The sequence below is a fragment of the Pistacia vera genome, unplaced genomic scaffold (assembly GCF_008641045.1).
Source record: "Pistacia vera cultivar Batoury unplaced genomic scaffold, PisVer_v2 Contig226, whole genome shotgun sequence".
Taxonomy (NCBI): Eukaryota; Viridiplantae; Streptophyta; class Magnoliopsida; order Sapindales; family Anacardiaceae; genus Pistacia; species Pistacia vera.
The window spans coordinates 15,359-37,822 of record NW_022196031.1 but is presented as its reverse complement, the minus strand read 5'-3'; the positions used below and the strand labels follow the sequence as shown (position 1 = coordinate 37,822).

The 22,464-nt window shown below is 36.9% G+C and overlaps 2 non-coding genes across 2 annotated transcripts; both read right to left on the bottom strand.

Annotated features, from left to right (window-relative positions):
- Positions 1-1,468: 1,468 nt before the first annotated feature.
- On the bottom strand, positions 1,469-1,574 carry LOC116130912. The gene has a single exon (XR_004128152.1). It is a non-coding gene; the product is annotated as a small nucleolar RNA R71 (small nucleolar RNA).
- Positions 1,575-13,805: 12,231 nt separating this feature from the next.
- On the bottom strand, positions 13,806-13,912 carry LOC116130913. Its single transcript, XR_004128153.1, has one exon. It is a non-coding gene; the product is annotated as a small nucleolar RNA R71 (small nucleolar RNA).
- Positions 13,913-22,464: the final 8,552 nt, after the last annotated feature.

Below are 22,464 nucleotides of genomic sequence, written 5' to 3'. Positions count from 1 at the left end.
GTGAGAGAGGTATAAATTAGAGTGAAAAGGAAGAGAAAAGGGGCTTGGTTCGTCATTTGGAAGGCAGCTCTTGGAAGGAGAAGATATTGAAGATTTGGGCTTAAATTAAAGAAGATTCTCCCTCTTTTGCTTGTTTTTCAATGATGAATCTTGATTCAGTTTGTTTTTGTTATTTTATTTCGTTTTTGAGTATGAACTGAGTTGTTTAGCTAGGGTTTGATGTAACCTTGATACAATGATCAAATTTATATGAATTGATTTACTTTGAGTTTTAATTTCATGTTGGTGTTTATCTCTTTGCTTAATGACTTTTGGATGCTTGATCACCATTCAAATGTGTGTTGTTCACAATGAGACTGAGAGATTGTTTGATTGTGCCTCTTGGGATAATACCGTAGATTAAGCAAACGCTAGAGATAGATTTAGCGATCTATGAAATCTAGATAAAATCCATAAAGCTTAAAAGACTTTGAACTACTAATCTTCATTTTGTTGGTGCGGGAAGTTAATAGGGTAAGTAGGGAAATGTAGCCTGAGAAGGTATGTTTTACAACTTAAGGAATTTGATTTTCAATCAAGGAATTAGAACTTGGGTAATAGATTCTATGAATTGGGTTAGCGTATCTAGGTGAAATCAACACCCTAGCATTTCTTAGCATTGTTTAATTAGTTAAGTTGTTGGGTTTGCTTTATTATTATCATTCATTTATATTTTGTTAATTGTATTTAGTTTGTGAATTTTCCATCAACCCATTTTTTTTGTTACTTCAATTAGAACTAAACTAGAGAAATCGGTACCTAATAACACTATCCTCGTGGGAACGATACCACATCACTTTTTTACTTTGTGCGATTAGTGCACTTGCTATTTATGCAGTCGTAGAAAACACATCAAGTTTTTGGCGCCGTTGCCGAGGATAGTTGATTATTAATATTGATATCTAGGGTAGTGCAAAATTGAAGCTTTTATTTCATTTTTGTAGTTAATCGTAAATATGTATAGTCTTAAGCTTGAGTTCTTTTCCTTGTAGTTTTTATTTTTTTTAATTTTGTAGTTAAGCTTAGTTAATTGTTTCTTGTAGTGTATGTGGAGATCATGGTAGAAGTACATAGAACATTGCGGGATTATGCCATACCAACGGTGCAAGAATGCAATTATGGTATTACAAGGCACATGCTGCAGGGAACTTGAGATAAGCTGCAATAATTCAGATTATCCAATAGTCAGTCCAATTTGGTGGAAATTCATAGAGGATCCAATTTTGCATATCGCTAGCTTTCTAGAGATATGTGACACATTCAAGGTTAATGGAATGACTGATGATGCAATTAGGGTAAGATTGTTCCATTTTCACTGAGAGATAAAGCGAAAGGTTGGATCATGTCACACCCAGTTGGGACAATCACCACATGGGACGGATTAGCTCAAAAGTTTCTTGCAAAATACTTCCCACCAGAGAAGACGACAAAAATGAGAAATGATATTATCTCTTTCATGCAAGGCAATGATGAATCACTTTATGAAGCTTGGGAGAGGTACACGGAGGTGTTAAGGAATGTCCACATCATGGTCTACCATTTTGGATACAAGTCCAAACATTTTACAAGGGTTGCTACAAATATTCAAACTATGGTAGATGTGGCAGCAGGCGGAGCCTTAAATAACAAGACCCAGAGATGCTTTTGAATTGCTTGAGGTGATCACCAACAATAACTACCAAAGACCAATGAGAGAGCAATGCCAAGAGAACAATGGGTCTACATGAAGTCGATGAGTTCGCCACTTATCTGCACAAATTGCATCACTTCAAAGCCAATTGGGAGGTATGAATGTAAATTCTATTCACTCACCTTTTATAACTTGAGAATTTGTGCAGGAAACCATGGGAGTGTGGAAAGCTAAGATGGAAACCAATTAGTCTTCTCAACAACCAAGCAAGTGAATTACATGGTTAGTTCACAAAGGCTGCAAAATGACCCCTTCTCCAACACCTAAATCTTGGTTGGTGGAATCACCCAAATTTGTCCTAGAGCAATCAAAGCAATCAATTAAATCAAAGGACAGTGCCAACCATCAAACAGTGGTTAATCTTCAACGGTAGAGCAAAGAGTGTCAAAAGGAGATCGTTCGAAAAGTTCATGCAGAAACCACAAGTTTTATGAATGAGACACACTCAAACTTCAGAAATCAAGGAGTGTCCATTTGAAATTTGGAGGTTCAGGTGGGGCAATGTGGTTGAACAATTGCAGAGAGATCTCAAGGTTCTTTGCCGAGCACAACGGTCACAAAATCCTAAAGAACAATTAAATGTCATAACATTGAGGAGAGGTATAGTGTTGGAGCAACCTCACAATAGAAGAAAGTAGGAAGAACATGAAGACACGACTAATGAAGAGGAAATCTCAAAGCAAAAATGTTGCAAGTACTTAGGGGAATTTCAACCAAGCAACTCACTTCACAAGGAACAATTTGAGGAATTTGGTGTAAATGGCACAAGTCAAAATTGGTGTTGGAAGAGACTCAAACATTGGACTCAACCAATCACCATCTCATCTCAAGTACGCATATACGAATTTGAAGTTTCGAAAGATGCTTAGAGAATGTCCAAAATTCCAAAGGAAAGACAAGAGGTGGAATGGGAAGTGAAGAACCCCCAAGGATCCACATTGATGAAAGAATGAGAAAGTCGAGCTTCCGACTATAAACAAGCGCTTCTTGGGAGGCAACCCAAGTGTTTTCATTTGGTCATTTGTTTGTTGTTTTGAATTTGTTTAGTTGTTTTATGAATTAGAATGATTTTGATTTCGTGTGTTTTGGGTGTTTTAGGTGAAATATCGAACTAAGGCAAAAAAAGGAAAACTTCCAGTTTTCGCCGCGGCGAAGCATCTTCTTCGCGGGGCGACGTTTACACTGGAATTTTTCACAGCGGCGAGAAAATTTGCTTTGCCGCGGCATCGAATGGGTTTGCAATGATGATGAAGAACTTTGCCGTGGCAAAGTCTGTTTCCATGATACTCCAATCATTTTTCATTTTTCACGAAAAAATTCAAAACACATCTAAGAGCCAAACACTTCACATTCAATCCAGAGAGTTTTCATTGAATTTTCTTCCCACTATTCCACTCCGTTACCTCTTTAAACAATCATGTACCTTTCAATTGCCTCAATTTAACCCATTTTGAAGACATTTTTAGCAAGCCCTAGGTTTTGAAAATTTGGAGCTTTCTTGTGATTTTTAATGAAATTGGAGCAATTGAAGGTTGGAAAGCTTGGGCTTGGTAAGGTTAAGTTTTTATGCAATTTTTGTTCACTTTCAATGTGGATTTGTTTTTGTTGAAAAATTGCTTGAATTTGTTGATTGAGAACTTGAGGATTGAGTTGATTGTGGAGTGTAGAATTGTTGATTTTGATTTAATTTGGTGTTGAGGAAGTTGGGTTGTTTGTGTTGAAGTGCGTTTAGCAAATTTGGGGTGTGTGAAGAGGAAGAAGTAGAAGATTGAAGCCTGAAGCACTTTTCTTTTAGTTTTTGCTTTTATTTCTTTATGTTTTGTAAGTAGGAATTGACGTTGATTTCCTGGTTTTTAGCTTTTATTTGTTTTTGTTTAGATTTTAGGTTTAGTTCAATAAGGTTGAGATTAGGATGTAATTATTTCATATTAATCGATGAGGGTGTCTAACATTTGGCACCATAGACTTTCAATTGTTTGACAGATGATGATGATGAGGAAGCCAAGGGAGGATGCCAGGATTTTGCACAAAAATCGGCCTTTACAGATTAGTCAGGGGAGTATCTCGTAACCTTTACTTTTGTTTTTCTATGCCTTGGATGTGCATGATGTGACATTGGGTACAATGTCATTTTAAGTTTAGGGGTAGGAAAATTTTCAAAATTTTGGTTTAGTTTGTTTGTGTGTTTTAGCTCGAAATTGTGTTTCTTTTTGTTTTAAGTTCTTGATTGTTATTTGTTAGTGTGTTTTGTGTGTGTAGTGTTGTTGTTGCCTAGATGAATTGCTAAGTCTATGATGAAACTAGAATTGTTGGGATATTATTTTTGAAAAATGTAACATTGCTTCAAGTTTTTGTTAATCGACTGGATTTTGATTGAGGTTTGTTGAGTGGTTCAACCACTTTTCACTCTTTCGGATGTTAGAAACATTTTATGTGGTTAGGTGAATGTCTTGAAATGTTTGTGGACTCTAGAACCTAGTTAAGAGTACTTGAGGCGAATTCTAGGATAAGACATTGTTGAGGAAATGTTTAGGCATTTTTTGGAACGTTTGAGCTTTTCCGGCCGACATGAATGAATCTTTCCTAGTCACCCATTTGAGCCTTATGAGATTATCATTGCCTTATTTTCCTTGCAAACAAAAAAATTTTCCAATCCCTATACCCAAACACTTTATCAACCCTTTAGGAGAATTATGGACCTAATGTATGACACAAAAGAGCCTTGAGAGGTGTGTGAATAAGTGATAGAGCAAATCGTAAGTTTGGTGGTTCCAAAAAGGGCAGGAAGAAGGAGCAATGACCTCAATGGGTTGTAATATTTGTAACAAAAAAACAAAAAAAAAAATTGAAAGAGAAGAAAAAATAAATAAATATTCTTTAGTTCAATTCAAAATCAAAAAAAGAATGCATAAGTTTGAGGGTTGTAAAGGTTGACACTGGATTGGTGGTTGAGAAAGAAAGCGAAGATGATGTAGCTCTTAGTGTTTGCATGAGGAAAATCAAGTTCTCTTACTTTGTTTATCATATCCTTTTCCTTGGAGCCCTACAACGGGCCTAATGTTATAGCTTGCAAAGACCTTTTGATCCTTAGCGATGTCTAGTCTACATTAGTGGGAGAGTAGTTCCATACTTAGGCTTATGGAGTCTGCCACTATTTGATAAACTTTACATTTCTGTATAAAATAGTCCAGGAAGTCGGAATGTGGACTGAAATGGGGATCACCTACTCGGGGGACAATAGAGAAAGTAGTCGATGCACTTATAACTTCTTGGAGTGTTGAACATTTTCTAGTAATAATTTTTCAACAACCTTAGAGACCTGTATAAATTCTAGGAAATTCTTGTGTTGAGTTTGAGTCTAATTTTTGTTTGTTCATTTTCAGTTTTGTGTTTTTGTGTTTTTGGTTGTTGTTTGTTTTTTCTTTCTTTGAGTTTTTATTCCTTTTTGCTCGGGAACGAGCAAATCTTAAGTTTAGGGGTATTTGATAATCATATTTACACTATGATTTTTCATTGAATTTTGATAGGATTAGGATACTTTCATACAATTTGGTCCATATTGCTACCTAATTCCATTAATTTGTCTTTGCAGGGTTAAACGATGATTTTGAGCATAAATGACAGTTTTGAGCGTAAATTGTGTAACTTGAGCTTGGAAACTCAGAATGGCCTGAATTTAGAAGCTTTGGAAAGCTAAGAGAAGAGCTATAACTTTCATGTTTTGGGTTTTTCCTAATTCTGACTGGACAAGGGTGAAAACTTGGCTTGAAGTCGTGAAAAGTACGTTGGGAACTTAAGAAAAAACGTCTTGGATGTGCTTCAGTATTTCTGCCATAACTTGAGCTTTAGAACTCTGATACGACCAGATATAATTGAAAGGACTACAATTCATATGTTAACACTTTTCCAGATTAAGACTATATTATGCTCAAATTTGGCCTGAAAGTCTTCGCCACGGCAAGGAAAAAGCTTCGCCGCGGCGAAAACTGCATCAGATGTAAAAATAAAACGACGCGTTTTGGTTGCTAGGGCTTCATCCTTAAGTGAGAGAGGTATAATTAGAGTGAAAAGGAAGAGAGAAAAGGGGCTTGGTTCGTCATTTGGAAGGAGCTCTTGGAAGGAGAAGATTATTGAGATTTGGGCTTCAAATTAGAGAAGATTCTCCATCTTTGCTTGGTTTTCAATGATGAATCTTGATTCAGTTTGTTTTTTGTTATTTTATTTCGTTTTTGAGTATGAACTGAGTTGTTTAGCTAGGGTTGATGTAACCTTGATACAATGATTCAAATTTATATGAATGATTTACTTTGAGTTTTAATTTCATGTGAGTGTTTATCTCTTTGCTTAATGACTTTTGGATGCTTGATCACCATTCAAATGTGTGTTATTCACAATGAGACTGAGAAGTGATTTTGATTGTGCCTCTTGGGATAAATACCGTAGATTAAGCAAACGCTAGAGATAGGTTTAGCGATCTATGAAATCTAGATGAATTCCATAAAGCTTAAAAGACTTTGAACTATTAATCTTCATTTTCTTGGTGCAGAAGCTTAATAGAGATAGTAGGGAAATGTAGCCTGAGAAGGTATGTTTTACAACTTAAGGAATTTGATTTTCAATCAAGGAATTAGAACTTGGGTAATAGATTCTATGAATTGTGTTAGCGTATCTAGGTGAAATCAACACCTAGCATTTCTTAGCATTGTTTAATTGTTAAGTTGTTGGGTTTGCTTTAATTTCATTACATTCATTTATATTTTGTTAATTTGTATTTAGTTTGTGAATTTTCATCAATCCAATTTGTTGTTACTTCATTAGGACTTAAACTAGAGAAATCGGTATAATAACACTATCCTCGTGGGAATGATACTCACTTTATTACTTGTGCAACTAGTGCACTTGCTATTTATGCGTGTTGTAGTAAACACGCACAGTCACAATGAGAGAAATGATGCAGAAGATGATGGGTAAGATGAACGGATGGAGCGACCACGGGTGGCTAGCGAGCAGACCAAGAAGACACATGAGCTGCACCTGAGCTACTGCAACAAGCTCGGTTGATACTTCAGAAAACCCTGGGAAGACTGGGATTCAGATGAATGGTTAGGCTCCAATTCAGAAGAGGATGACGCTAAGGAAGAGGAGGAGGCCGACGAATGAGCACCTGTTTTAGTTTTCGTTACTTTTATTTTTTCAGTTATTTGTTTTTCTTTTTTTGAACATTGAACTCAGTTGATATTTTTGTTTGGGATTGTGTTAGTTGTTTCTTCTTGTTAATTTCTAGTTGATGTAAAGAGATTAGGGTTGTAATACTTTCATATTAGTCAGTGGATTTTTCTAACATAGTGGACACCACAGTTTTCAATTGTTTTTACAGAATTTGGGTGATGAAAAGCTGAGGATCGGGTGTGTACACTGTTGAGCGGAACTTCAACTTCACGGATTAATCAGGGAACTATCTCGCACCTTTTTCTATTTTGTTTTCTATTCCTAATTTGTGCATAATGTGACATTGGGGACAATGTCATCTTTAGTTAGGGGTAGGAAAAATTGAAAAAAAAAATATTTTTGTTTCAGTTACGTTTGTGTTTTTGTTGTGGTTGCCATTGATGAATTGCATAAGTCCATGATGAGACTAGGATTGTTGGGATTTTATTGTTGAAAAGTGTTAAGCATTGCTTCAAGTTTATGTTTATTGATTGAATTTTGATTGAGGTTTGTTGAGTGGTTCAACCACCATTTTCATTTATTCGGCATGCTTAGATTCATTTTATGTGGTTAGGTAAAGTTTGAATGTTGGTGGATTCTAGAACCTATAGAGAAGTGCTTGAGGAAAATCTTAGGAATAGAACATTGTTGAGGAAACGGTTTTAGGTATTTTTCGAAACGTTTGGCCTTTCCAGCCGACCCATGAATGAATTTGTCTCTAGTCACCATTTGAGCCTTGTGAGATTATCATGTTTATTTTCTTTGCAAACCTAAAATTTCCCATCCAATTACCATAAACACTTTATCATACCTTAGGAGAATTTTGGGCCTAATGAAAACACAAAGAAAGTGAAGAGTTGTGCGAATCACTAAAAGAAAGTTTGGGGGTTGTGGAAAGGGCGATAAGAATAGAGAGGTAGTTAACCTCAATTCGAATGAATTTTGATTTTTATTATTTAAAAAAAAAAAATTAAATTCTTCTTGGTTCAATTCAAAATCAAAAACAAGAAATATTAAGTTTGAGGGTTGTAAAATGGTTGACATTTTGATTGGTGGTTGAGAAGAAGTGGAGATTGATGTGACGTGTAGTGTTTACATGAGGAAAATTGAGTTCTCTTACTTTGTTTTCCTATCCTTCTCTTGGAACCCACTACCCGAGCTTAACGTTACAAGCTTGTAAAGACTGTTGATTCTAGCGATGTCTAGTCTACATTAGTGGAGAGTAGTTCGATATTTAGGCTTATGGAGTCTGCCACCATTTGATAAACTTTTCATTTCTGTATAAATAATCCGGGATGTGGAATGTGGATTGAAGTGGGGATCACCTACTCTGTGGACCGATTGAGGAAGACAGTCGATGTAGCTTATAAACTTCTGGAGTGTTGACCATTTTTGATAATAATTTTCAACAACCTTTGAGACTGTGTAATTCTAGGCAATTCGTATGTTGAGTTTGAGTCTAATTTGTGTTTATTCATTTTCAGTTTTGTTGTGTTGTGTTTTGTGTTTTTGGTTGTTTGTTGTTTTTTCTTTCGTTGAGTTTTGTACCTTATGCTCGGGGATGAGCATGCCTTTAGTTTGGGGGTATTTGATAATCCGTGGATTAACTGTTTTTATTAGACTTTTTAGTCAGATTTTAGATACTTCTTAGTTCATTTTGACCTAAATTGCTACTTAATTCTTTATATTTGTGTTTCAGCCTGAAATGGACATTTTATGCAAATAATGAGCGAATTGGAGTTTTTGGACTCAGAAGGAGCGGATCTCAGAAGTTGGGAAATTTTGAAGCAGAGTGGAGCACTATGAAGCTTGTTTCCATGAGGAGAGCGTCGAAGATCGAAGATTCAAGCAAAGAAGCAAGCAGAGGGCAATTCTGTAAATTCAGAATTCCATATGAAAGTTCACCGCGGCGAAGAGAATTGGGCATGAGAGTTTTATTTCACTTCATCGCCGCGGAGAGAATCCTTCTTCGCCGCGGCGAAGTCGCGAATTCCAAAACGCACAGTTTCATTTTTTATGCATTTTCCTAGGTTTTTGGGTGAGGTATAAAAGAGAAACTTAGTCATTTTTTGGAGGATCGTTCGTTTTTAGTAGAGAGCAGCTATTTTCATTTTCTTAAATTAATATTGGGCGAACTTTGATTAAAAAGGGTGAAGATTCGAGATTAAAACCAGTGGATTCATCATTTGGGGAGATCTCTTGTCCTTTCTCTTATTTTCATTATGTTGAACATTGGGTTTTTCGTTTCTTTTGTTTGTGTTGTTGATTTAGCTATGAATTAACCCATTTTGGGTTAGGGTTTTGATGTAGTTCAGATTCTCATGGATTAAGCAGTTGATTTTTATTATTTTCATATGCTATTGCAATGATTGTGGGGTTATCTGTTTTTAATGTTATTAATTGATGAACATGATGAGATTGAGAAATAATTCATGTTAGGCTTCTTGGGTAATCACCATTGTAGTATTAAATGCTAGAGATAGATTTAAAATCAATGAAATCAATCTAGGATTCTAGGTGCGTAATGAGCTTAGAACTATTAATCTTCAATTTGTTGGGTGCGGAAGTTTAATAGGGAAAAGTAGGAAAACATAGCCTGAGAAGGTATGTTTACAATTTAGAGAATTCGATTTACAAACAATTCATGTGAATATGGAATTAGCATAATCTGTAGGTTTAATCCATAGAGTCCGAACGAAATCAAAACCCTACCCGTTGTTTTAAACTGATATTACCTTGTTTTTAATCTTGCTTTCATAATTTAGTTTTCAATATTTAGAAATCTTGTTTTAGTTTTAAGTTTAATTTTCTCCCTTTAATGCAAACATCTCGATTGCTCCAACTTGAAAATAGTAGAAAACTTAGTGCTTAGCAACCAATCCTCGTGGGAACGATACTCACTCATCACTTTATTACTTTTTGCGACTAGTACACTTGCTACATTTGCATGTTTATGAAATCACGCATCATCCGCATATCTTGCTCTACCTCCCATGCTGCTTCTTCTACTATATGATTCCTCCGTCGGACTTTTACGAGTGGAATACTTTTGTTTCATAGCTCTTTAATCTTTCTGTCTAAGATCTATACTGGTTGCTCCTCATAAACGAGATTATCTTCTAAATCCACTTCTTCTACTTTTAGTATATGGGAGGGATCACTGACATATCTTCGAAGCATCGAACCATGGAACACATTGTGCACCCTATCCATATTAGGTGGTAGCGCCAACTTGTAAGCTACCTTTCCAACTCGTTGCAACGCTTCAAAAGGACCAATGTATTGATAATCCGAAAATTATACTATTTTTATTAGGCTTTTAGGTTGGATTTTAGATACTTCTTAGTTCATTTATGCCTGAATTGCTACTTATTTCTTTACATTTTGTGTTTCAGGCTAAAATGGACATTTTGAGCAAATAATGAGCGAATCGGAGTTTCTAGACTCAGAAGTAAGCGGATCTCAGAATTTGGGAGAGTTTTGAAGCAGAGTGAAGCACTATGAAGCTTGTTCCCATGGGAGAGCATCGAAGATCGAGGATTCAAGCAAAGAAGCAAGCGGAGGGCAATTCTGTAATTTCATAATTCTTCATGGAGGTTCACCGCAGTGAAGTTTGTTCTTCACCGCAGCAAAATAAGTCACGCACGAGATCCATTTCACTTCGTTGCCACGGTGAGATTTCTTCTTCGCCGTGGCGAAGTCTACAGTTTTCAGTTTCTTTAAAACGCACAGTTTCAATTTTAGGCAAAGTTTTAGGTTTTTGGGTGAGGTATAAAAGCGAAACTTTACCATTTTGAGAGGGGGTCGCGTTTTCCTTAGTCTAGAGTAGCTTTTTCATCTTCTTAGTTTTAGATTTGACGATTTTGTGTTAAAAAGGGAGAAGAATTGGGATTAACTCCGGTGGATTCTGCAACTATGGGAGATCTCTTGTCTTTTCTCTCATTTTATCATGTTGAACTTTGTGTTTATTGTTTGTTTTGCTTATTGTATTGATTTAGCTATGAACTAACCCATTTTGGGTTAGGGTTTTGATGCAGTTCGGATTCTCATGGATTAAGCAATTGATTTTTATTATTTTCATATGCTATTGCAATGATTGTGGGGTTATTCTGTTTTTAATGCTATTAATCGATGAACATGATAATCCGTGAATTATACACTTTTCATTATACCTTTTTGTCGGATTTCAGGTACTTTCTAGTGCATTTTGACCTGAATTGTTCCTTAATTCGTTACTTTTCGTATTTCTGGTTAAAATGGTCATTTTGAGCAAATAAGAACAAAATTGGATATTTTTGACTCAGAATTTAGCGGATCTCAGAAGATAGGAGAGTTCCGGGGCAGGATAAAGCACGATAAAGCTTGTTTCCAAGGAAGAGCATCGAGAATTGAAGAATCAAACGAAGAAGCAAGCGGAGTGGCAGTTCTGTAATTTCAGAACTCAGGAAGAAGCTTCGCCCCGGCGAAGAAAATGTCTTCGCCGCGGCGAAGTAGGCCAGGGACGAGCTTATCTGATTCATTCTTCGCCGCGGCGACAGTCACTTAAAGAAAAACTTAGTCTTTTTGCATGTTAAACGCCCCTGAACTGTAAGAAAAACTTAGTCTTTTTGCATGTTAAGAAAAACTTAGTCACTTAAAGAAAAACTTATCAGTTTTGTTAAACGCACAGTTTCGTGCTGTGCGTGTTTGGCTGGGTTATTTGGTTGAAGTATAAAAGAAAAACTTAGTCTTTTTGCCGAGGATCTTAGTTTTTATTAGGTTTAGCCATTTTTACATTTTTCCAAAGAACTTTGAGCGATTTGGGTTGTAAAAGGAAGAAGATTTGATTTCCAACTAGAGGATTCATCTTTTGGGGAGATTTCTAATCTTTATTCTCGTTTTCATTATGTTGGACATGTTTATTTCCTATTTTCGTTTTTGTGTTATTGAATTAATTATGAACTAATCTCTTTTGGGTTAGGGTTTTGATGGTAGTTTGGATTCTAAATGGGTTAAGGGTTTGATTGTGTTAATTTCATATGAGTATGCTTTGGTTGTGTGTTACTCTGATTTTTAATGTTGTATGCGATGAACATGGTGAGATTGAGAAATGAATCATGTTAGGCTTCTTGGGTAATCACCGTTATAGTATTGGATGCTAGAGATAGATTCAAGAATTAATGAAATCATTATAGGATTCTTGTGCTTAATGAGTTTGAAATTATTAATCTTCAATTTGTTGGGTGCGGAAGGTTAATAAGGAAGAATAGGAAGGCATAGCCTGAGAGGGTATGTCTACATGTTAGTGAGTTCGATTTACAACCATTGCGTATGAATATGAGCTAAGTGTAATTATAGGCTTAACTCATAAAAATCCAAATGAAGTCAAAACCCTACCCGTTTTACTTGAATTGATATTCTGTGTTTTCATATTGCTTTCTTAATTTATTTTAACCTCAGTTAAATTTCATTTTGTTGTTTTTAAATTAAAATTTGCTCCCACCAATCCAAAGAATTCGATTGCTTCAACTAGACAACATTAGGAAACTCAGTGCTTTGCTTACAATCCTCGTGGGAACGATACTTTACTCATCAATATATTACTTGTGCGATTAGTATACTTGCTACATTTTGCATGTTGTAGGAAACACGCATCAGAACACGATGAGATTGAGAAATGAGTCATGTTAAGCTTCTTGGATAATCACCATTGGAGTATTAAATGCTAGAGATAGATTTAAGAATCAATGAAATCAATCTAGGATTCTAGGTGCCTAATGAGCTTAGAACTATTAATCTTCAATTTGTTGGGTGTGGAAATTTAATAGGGAAAAGTAGGAAAACATAGCCTGAGAAGTATGTTTACAATTTAGAGAATCCGATTTACAATCAATGCATGTGAATATGGAATTAGCATAATCTGTAGGCTGAATCTATAGAGTCCGAATGAAATCAAAACCCTACCCGTTGTTTTAAACTGATATTACCTTGTTTTTAATCTTGCTTTCATAATTTAGTTTTGAATATTTAGAATTTTCTGTTTTAGTTTTAAATTTAATTTTCTCCCATTAATCCAAACAACTTGATTGCCCCAACTTGAAAACAGTAGAAAACTTAGTGCTTAGCAACCAATCCTCGTGGGAACGATATTCACTCATCACTTTATTACTTTGTGCGACTAGTGCACTTGCTATTTATGCATGTTGTAGTTACAGTGCATCAAGTTTTTGGTGCCGTTATCGGGGATTGAGTTTTGTGTTAACATTAAAATTTTCTTGTGTTAGCCAGATTGGAGTGTTATTTTTTACTTAATTGTTGTTGTTTAATTTTCGTTAGTCTTTTAGGTTAGTTTGTGATCTCACTCTTTCCATTTTTCTGTGTAGTTTATGCGAAGAGCAAGACGTCAGCCAGTGGTTCCTATTGATCTTGAGATTGAAAGAACCACCAGAAGACTAAATAGAGAGAGAAGAGAACGAGAAGCTAGAGTTGAACCAAAAGTCATAGTTCTAGAGATGGCAGAGAATAGAACACTGAGGGAATTCTCAGTTCCCACAGTTGAAGGCAGTGGGTTGAGTATTACTAGACCAGCGGTACAAGCCAACAACTTCAAGATAAAGCCAGCAATCATCCAGATGATCCAGCAGCGGTTCAGTTCAGGGGTGATTTGAAGGAAGATCCAAATCTACACATTGCCAATTTTTTGGAGATTTGTGATACTTTCAAGTCAAACGGAGTGTCAGATGATGCAATCAGATTGAGACTATTCCCATTTTCATTGAAGGATAAAGCTAAGGGATGGTTACTGGCACTACCATCAGGAACAATCACCACATGGAATGATTTAGCACAGAAGTTCCTGACCAAATTCTTTCCTCCAGCAAAGTCAGCAAAGTTGAGAAATGATATCACGTCATTCATTCAGGAAGAGTCAGAATCATTGTATGAGGCTTGGGAGAGATACAAAGAATTATTAAGAAGGTGTCCACATCATGGGTTGCCAGTTTGGATGCAAGTCCAAACATTTTATAATGGATTAACGATGAATATGCAAACTATGGTTGATGCAGCCTCGGGAGGAGCATTACAGAACAAGACTCCGAAAGAAGCTCACAAGTTGCTTGAGGTTCTGGCAAGCAACAATTATCAAAGACCTAATGAGAGGGTGAAACCGAAGAAATCTATAGGTCTTCATGAAGTTGATGCATATACAGCCATTTCAACCCAATTGACAGCACTTCATAAATAGTTGGGAAGTATGCAGGTAAATTTCATTCAAGCTCCTTAACTAACTTGTGATTTTTGTGCAGGTAATCACGTGAGCAGTGACTGTCAAGTGGGGAACACGTTTGCCTTAGCATAGTCATCATCGGAGTAGGTTAACTACTTGGCTGGAAATCAAAGCCAACCAAACAATCCGTACTCCAACACATATAATCCTAGTTGGAGGAATCACCCAAACATGTCTTGGGGCAATCAAAACCAAAAGAATTAGCCAAACAATCAATGGAATCAAAGGGCAGTGCCAAACAACCAAACAGGGGTGAACAACCAATAAGGAGACCTAAGAGTGACAAAATTGGAGGACATGTTTGGGAAGTTTATGCAAGAGACCACATGTTTTATGAATGAGACGGGAACTAATTTCAGAAATCAAGGGGCGTCCATTCGAAACTTGGAGGTACAGATGGGGCAGTTAGCTGAAAAGCTAAATGAGAGACCACATGGGTCTTTACCAAGCAACACAGTTACTAACCCACGTGAGCAAGCAAATGTTATAATTTTGAGGAGTGGGACAGTTTTGGAAGAGGTGGAAAAATCAAGAGAAGAAGAAAAGCCACCAAGGGAAAAGGAAGAATCTGATGAGGAAGTAGATGAAGAGATAATTGCTAAAGAGAAACCATCTATTTCTAGGGAAGACGAACAGAAACAGGAAGAGAGGCAAAGAGAAAGGAAAGAAAAATTGTCATTTCCTGAGATACCACCAGAATTGGCACATCACACTCCACCTGTGCCGTTTCCTTAAAGACTGAAGAAAAAGAATCAGGATAAGCAGTTTTCCAAATTCATTGAAATATTTAGAAAATTGCATATTAACATTCCCTTTGTAGATGCATTGCAACAGATGCAGAGCTACGCAAAATTTCTTAAGGAGATTTTATCAAACAAAAGGAAGTTAGAGGATGAGGAAACATTGATGCTGACGGAGGAGTGCGGCGCCATTCTCCAAAAGAAGCTACCCCCGAAACTCAAAGATCCAGGGAGTTTTACTATTCCTTGCATTATAGGAGATATTACTTTTGACGAGTTTTATGTGATTTAGGTGCTAGCATCAATTTAATGCCTTTTTCTGTTTTCAGGAGATTGGGAAATGGTGAAGTGAAGCCAACGACCATGTCGTTGTAACTTGCAGATAGGTCCATAAAACATCCACGGAGTATAGTTGAAGATGTGTTGGTAAGGTGGATAAGATTATCTTTTTGGCAGATTTTGTCGTATTGGACATGGAGGAGGATAAGGAAATGCCTCTTATTTTGGGCCGACCATTTCTAGCCACAGGAAGAGCACTCATAGATATGTAAGAAGGAAAGTTACTGTTGAGGGTTTAGGATGAAACAGTAATGTTCAATGTATTTGAGGCTATGAAGTTTCCATCCGAGACGGATTCATGCTTTAGTGTTTATGTGGTGGATAAACTAGTAGCGGATACCATTGAAGAGAACACTCCCCAACTACCTTTAGAAGCATGTATTGCACAATCAAAAACAGTAGAGGCAGAGGAATCGGCAAAGAATGAATGTGCTAGATTGTTGGAAGCACTTCAGCCAATTGATGAGAACCAAGATCTTGAATTTGAGGAATTTGATTTTGAGAAAGAGAAGGCAAAGGAAAGAAATGAGGAACCTCCAAAGCTTGAATTGAAACCCTTACCTTCCCATCTCAAATACATGTATCTTGGGGAATCGGAAACATTCCCAATAATCATCAATTCAAAGTTGAGCAACTTGGAGGAAGAGCGATTGATTTGGGTTTTGAGAGAACATCGATCAGTAATTGGATGGACTATTTCAAATATTAGAGGCATCTCTCCATCTTTTTGCATGCATAAGATACTCATGGAGGATGATATCAAGCCTAGAGTTCAACCACAACGAAGATTGATTCCTTCGATGAAAGAAGTGGTGAGAAAGGAGGTGGTGAAACTTCTAGATACGAGAATAATTTATCCCATTTCTGATAGTCCATGGGTGAGTCCGGTGCAAGTAGTTTCGAAGAAAGGATGTATCACAGTGGTAAAGAATGAAAGCAATGAATTGATACCAACTAGGACGGTCACAGGCTGGAGAGTGTGCATTGACTACCGAAAATTAAATGAAGCAACAAGGAAGGATCATTTTCCACTTCCTTTCATTGATCAGATGTTGGAGAGATTGGCAGGGCATGCTTATTACTGTTTCTTGGATGATTATTCGGGATACAATCAGATTGCCATCGCTCATGAGGATCAAGAGAAGACGACCTTCACTTGTCCATATGGCATCTTTGCTTACCGAAGATGCCCTTTGGGTTATGCAATGCACCAGCCACATTTCAGAGATTGATGATGTCGATTTTTGGTGATATAGTGGAGAGGTTTATAAAAGTCTTCATGGATGACTTCTCTGTTTTTGGTTCATCCTTTGATCATTGTTTATCTAATCTTTCATTTGTTTTACAGCGATGTCAGGAGACGAACTTGGTGCTCAATTGGGAAAAGTGCCACTTCATAGTCCAGGAAGGGATAGTGCTTAGTCATAGAATCTCTGAAGACGGAATAGAAGTGGATCGAATAAAGACGGACGTGATTGAGAAGCTGCCACCACCCTCCAATGTTAAAGCAGTTCAAAGTTTCTTGGGGCATGCGGGGTTTTATAAACGGTTCATCAAGGATTTTTCTAAGATTTCTAAACCCCTTTGCCATTTATTGATTAACGATGTTGCTTTTGATTTTAATGATGAATGCATGCATGCTTTTCAAACTCTAAAGAAATTACTTGTATTTGCACCTATTATTGTAGTCCCTAATTGGGGACTACCATTTGAATTGATGTGTGATGCTAGTGATTTTGCTTTAGGAGCAGTGTTAAGACAACGGAAAAACAAAGTGTTGCATGTAATTCAATATGCTAGCAAAACACTCACTGATGCACAATTGAATTACACCACCATTGAAAAAGAATTGTTAGCTGTGGTTTTTGCTTTTGATAAATTTCGTTCATATTTGTTAGGTGCCAAGGTGATATTCTACACAGACCATTCAGCACTCAAGCACCTATTGGCAAAGTAAGAAGCGAAACCTCGGCTGATAAGATAGATCCTATTGCTACAAGAGTTTGAGTTGGAGATAAGGAATAAGAAGGGGTCAGAAAATGTGGTAGCGGACCATTTGTCAAGGATTGAATGACCAATTCAGAGAAATGAAGAGGAAACCCAAATCAAAGAAACGTTCCCAGACGAGAAATTAATGAGAGTGGAAGAGGCACCATGGTATGCAGATTTTGTGAATTACCTGTCGCGAGAGTGATTCCAACAGGCATGACATTCCAACAAAAGAGGAAGTTTTTCTCTGATTTGAAGTACTACTTTTTCGAAGAACCATGTTAGAGTAGATGCCCTAGAGCCAATCAATTATTGTAAAATTGACTCTTTGTAATAATGTTCATTAATCAATAAAAGGCATTTTATTCTATATCGCGTAAATCATTATTATTGCAATATGTTTTGATATATGTCCTTAGAATGGCAGAACCGTGACGAGGGTATCAAGTGTTTCAAATCTTGATAGTGAGAACCCTATGAGAACAAATGGTGGCCATTCTAGAAACATCCGTAGCCCCAATATTATTCTAAAGTAAGGGCANAGACATGTATCCTCGGGATTCTCATTGAGGGATATTCAGAGGATACCTGACTGGAGGGCGGTTTTACATCACGAAAATTGGATGATGCATTATGGGCCTACCGAACTGCATTTAAGACTTCGATTGGTATGTCTCCATTCAAGATGGTGTATGGGAAGGCATGTCACTGCCGGTATAACTCGGGCATAAGGCCTATTGGGCAGTAAAGCAGCTCAACATGGATTTATGAGCTGTTGGGGAAGAAAGGATGCTGACTTTGAATGAACTCGTTGAGTTCCATCAAGAAGCTTATGAGAATGCTAGAATGTACAAGGAAAAGACCAAGAAGTGGTATGACAAGCATATCTGGAAGAAGAACTTTGAAGTGGCTCAAAAAGTGTTGTTGTTTAACTCTAGACTTAGGCTTTTCCCAGGAAAACTTAGGTCAAGATGGTCCGGACCCTTTATAGTTACAAGAGTTTACCCATTCAGAGTGGTGGAGGTGCACATGAAGAAAAAGGCACATTTAAGGTCAATGGCCAGAGGTTGAAGCCATACATCGATGGAGTGATAAGTTGCAAGTCAATTCCTCTCCGGCTCGACATTTCAACTTGAGAACTTAAATGAGTCGAGCTTTCCGACTATAAACAAGCGCTCCTTGAGAGGCAACCCAAGTGTTTTCAGTTGTTGTTGTTTATTTTTAATGGTTTAGTTTTCTTATAATTTTAGATGAAGTCTAATTTGTGTATTTTTGGGTGTTTCAGGTGAGTTATCGAATCAAAGCGAAAAATGGAATTGTCCAGTTTTCACTACGGTGAAGCACATTTGTGAAAATTTGGAATTCAAAAAGCCCCAGACTTCGTCGTGGTGAAGTATCTTTTTCGCCGAGGTGATGCGTCTCTGTATTTTCTTGCTGCGGCGAAGAAAGTTGAGCAAAATTCATAAAAGGAAATTTCGCCGCATCGAAGAAAGTTCTTCGCCGGGGCGATGAGCTACTATAATTTTTCGCGACGGCGAAGAATTTGTCTTCACCGCGGCATCAACTGGGTCGGTTTTAGGGTTTGAAAATGAAGAACTTCGCAGAGGCGAAACCTGGTTTTTATAAAAGCGTGCGTGACCTTTCATTTTTTCACAAAACTTTTCAAAGCCATTTGAGAGAAAAATTTTCCAATTTCAATCCAGAGACTTCCCAGTGATTTTCCAGCAAAGTTTCTCACTCCTTAACCTTTCTAAACACCAAAACAACTCGATCTAACCAAGATCTTTGCGAAAAATTGAAGAAATTTGTGGGTTCAAGAAATTGGGGATTTTGCAATCTAGGTGATTTTTGGCTAAATTGGTGGCGAATACTCCATTGTTTTGGTAAGATTTCAAGTTCCCTAAGCTTTTAATCACAATTTTTCGAGTTTAGATTTGTGGATTTGAAAATATTGATTGTGGTTGAATTTGTGAATTTTGGTGATATTGTGCATGGATTTGAGTTGGAAGAAGTGTTGATTTTGCATTCTGTGATATTGAGGAGTGTGGATTTTAAATTTTGGAGCGTTTGGTTGAGTTTGGAAAAATTGCAGTTTGGGGGTTTAAGTGCAAATTTTTAGAAGTGTTGTTTTACTGTAGGGTTGATTGTGTTTGTCATAGGGCGAGTTGAGTTGAGTTTTTAAGTTGAATTTGTGAGTTGATTGATAGTTTAGAAAAATGCTGCTCAAAGTGTTGTCCAAGGGAAAAGGAAAAGGAAAGAAAGTGGACAACCGATTTGTGAGTGATTAGGCCCGAACACGCTATGAAAGGGGTAGCCCAAAGGAAAGATAAAGGATTTATCCCTGAGCGTGGATTAACTGTGAGCCAGGCTATGGATTGGAGTCAAGGGAGACGTTGGGGACTGTTTATGAGTGCACCTGCACAAGCGACGATCGAGCCGCTAGTGAGAGAATTTTATGCCAACCTCCCGGAGTGTGAATCTGGTACTGTGTTTGTGAGGGGTAATGATGTAGCATTTACTGTGAAGGTCATCAATGAATTTTATAAATTGCCTAACATTTACCGTGATGAGTATGAGGAATTCAGGAAGACACGAAAAAGGGATGAGGTAATCCTTCAGGCTATAGCAAAATTGAACACCACTTGGGAGGTTTCAAAAAGAGGTAAAAAGAGCATCAAGGGAACTAACTTGACATCAGTGGCTCGGTTGTGGCAGTACTTTATTTGTGCGAGGATGATGCCAAAGACACACTATAGCATAGTGACGTATGAGAAGGCATTACTGCTCTATTTTATTGCCACGGGAAAGAATATGGATGTGGGACAAATTATCCTGACCAATATTCGGCATGCAGCCAAACTAGGGCGAGGAAGTTACCCGTTCCCACATCTCATTATAGCTTTGTGCACTCGAGCAGGAATCTAGGTACATGGTGATGAGCCACTTATCCATGCTGCCCTAATCCTCGACTCAGAATATTATCACAAACACCTTGAACGTCCAGACAATAAGCAACCTAGTGTCGGGACAAAACGACAGAGAACCACACAAGGAGCTGCTACATCATCCAGTTCCACAACCACTATGAAGGAGATGATGCAGCATATGTTGAGTAAGATGAAGAGGTGGGAACGCCGTCAAACATGGATCGCAGAATAGACCCGAAATATCTATAATTTGCAACAGAGCTGCTGCCAAAAGCTGAATATTGATACTTCAGCATTCTAATAGGAAGATTGGGATTCAGATGAGTGGATGGCCTCCGACACAGAAGAGGATGACACCGAAGGAGAGGAGGAGGCCAACAAATAAGCTGGAGCACCTGTTTTGTATTTTGTTTTTGTTTGTTTTTATTTTGGTTTATTGTTGGGTATTGTGGAACTTTGAACTGATTTTTGATTTGTTTGTGGTTTGTTTTTGGATTTTTTTTCGTTTAGTTTAATTTTTTTTTGAACTTTTTAGTTGAAAAGACGAGATTAGGGTTGTAATATTTCCATATTAGTTAGTGAATTTCTCTAACATAGTGGACACCATAGTTTTCAATTGTTTTTACAGATTTTGGTGATGAAAAAGTCAAGGACCAAGTGTGCATACTGTTGAGCGAAACTTCAACTTCACAGATTAATCAGGGAACTATCTCGTACTTTTATAGATTTTGTTTTTCTATTCCTAATTTGTGCATAATGTGACATTGGGGACAATGTTATCTTTAGTTTGGGGGTAGGAAAAATTTGAGAATTTTTGGACTTTTTATTTTATTTTATTTCTATGTTTTGTTGTGTATGCCAATGATGAACTGTATAAATCAATGATGAGATTAGGGTTGTTGGGATTTTATTGTTGAAAAATTTTAAGCATTGCTTCAAGTTTATGTTTATTGACTGAATTTTGATTGAGGTTTGTTGAGTGGTTCAACCACCATTTTCATTTATTTCGGCATGCTTAGATTCATTTTATGTGGTTAGCTAAAGTTTGATAATGTTGGTGGATTCTAGAACCCAGTGGAGAAATGCTTGAGGTGAAATTCTAGGAATAGACATTGTTGAGGAAACGATTTAGGCATTTTTCAGAACGTTTGAGCCTTTCCAGCCAACCCACGAATGAAATATTTTTCATAGTCACCAATTTGAACCTTATGAGATTATCATTGCTTTTTAATTTCTTGCAAACCAAAAATTGTCCAATCCAATTACCCTAAACACATAATCACACCCTTTAGGAGAATTTTGGACCTAATGCAAACACAAGGAACTTGAAGAGTTGTGTGAATGAACTAAAAGAATAGTTTGGAGGTTGTGAGATGGGCAAGAAGAATAAGAGAGATAATTAACCTCAATTGTGTTAAAAAAAAAAAAAAAAAATTTGTTTGAGAATTGCATTACAATAGCAACAATAAGAATTGTCCATGGTTGAAGGTTGTTAAATGGTTGACATTTTGAGTGATATATAAGAAAAGAAGTGGGAGTTGGATTAAGTCCTAGTGTTTGCTTTAAGGAAACCAAGTTCTCTTATTTGTTTACCCTTTCCTTTCCTTTGGAGCCCACTACCTGAGCCTAACGTTATAAGCTTACAAAGACCTTTTGATTCTTAGCAATGTCTAATCCTCATTAGTGGAGAGTAGTTCGATATTTAGGCTTATGGAGTCTACCCCCATTTGATAAACTTTACATTTCTGCATAAAATAATCAGGGAAGTCGGAAGGTGGATTGAAGTGGGGATCACCTACTCGGGTGACCAATAGAGAAAGATAGTCGATGCAACTTATAACTTCTTGGAATGTTGAACATTTTTCCAGTAATAATTTTTCAACAATCTATGAGACTTGTATAAATTCTAGGCAATTCGTATGTTGAGTTGAGTCTAATTCTTGTTGTTCATTTCCAGTTTTATTGTGTCGTGTTTTAGTGTTTATTGTTTTCTTTCTTTGAGTTTTGTACCTGATGCTTGAGGACGAGCATGTCTTTAGTTTGGGGGTATTTGATAATCCGAGAATTATACTGTTTTTATTAGGCTTTTAGGCTGGATTTTAGATACTTCTTAGTTCATTTATGCCTGAATTGCTACTTAATTCTTTACATTTTGTGTTTCAGGCCAAAATGGACATTTTGAGCAAATAATGAGCGAATTGGAGTTTTTGGACTCAGAAGTTGGGAGAGTTCTGAAGCAGAGTAAAGCACTATGAAGCTTGTTTC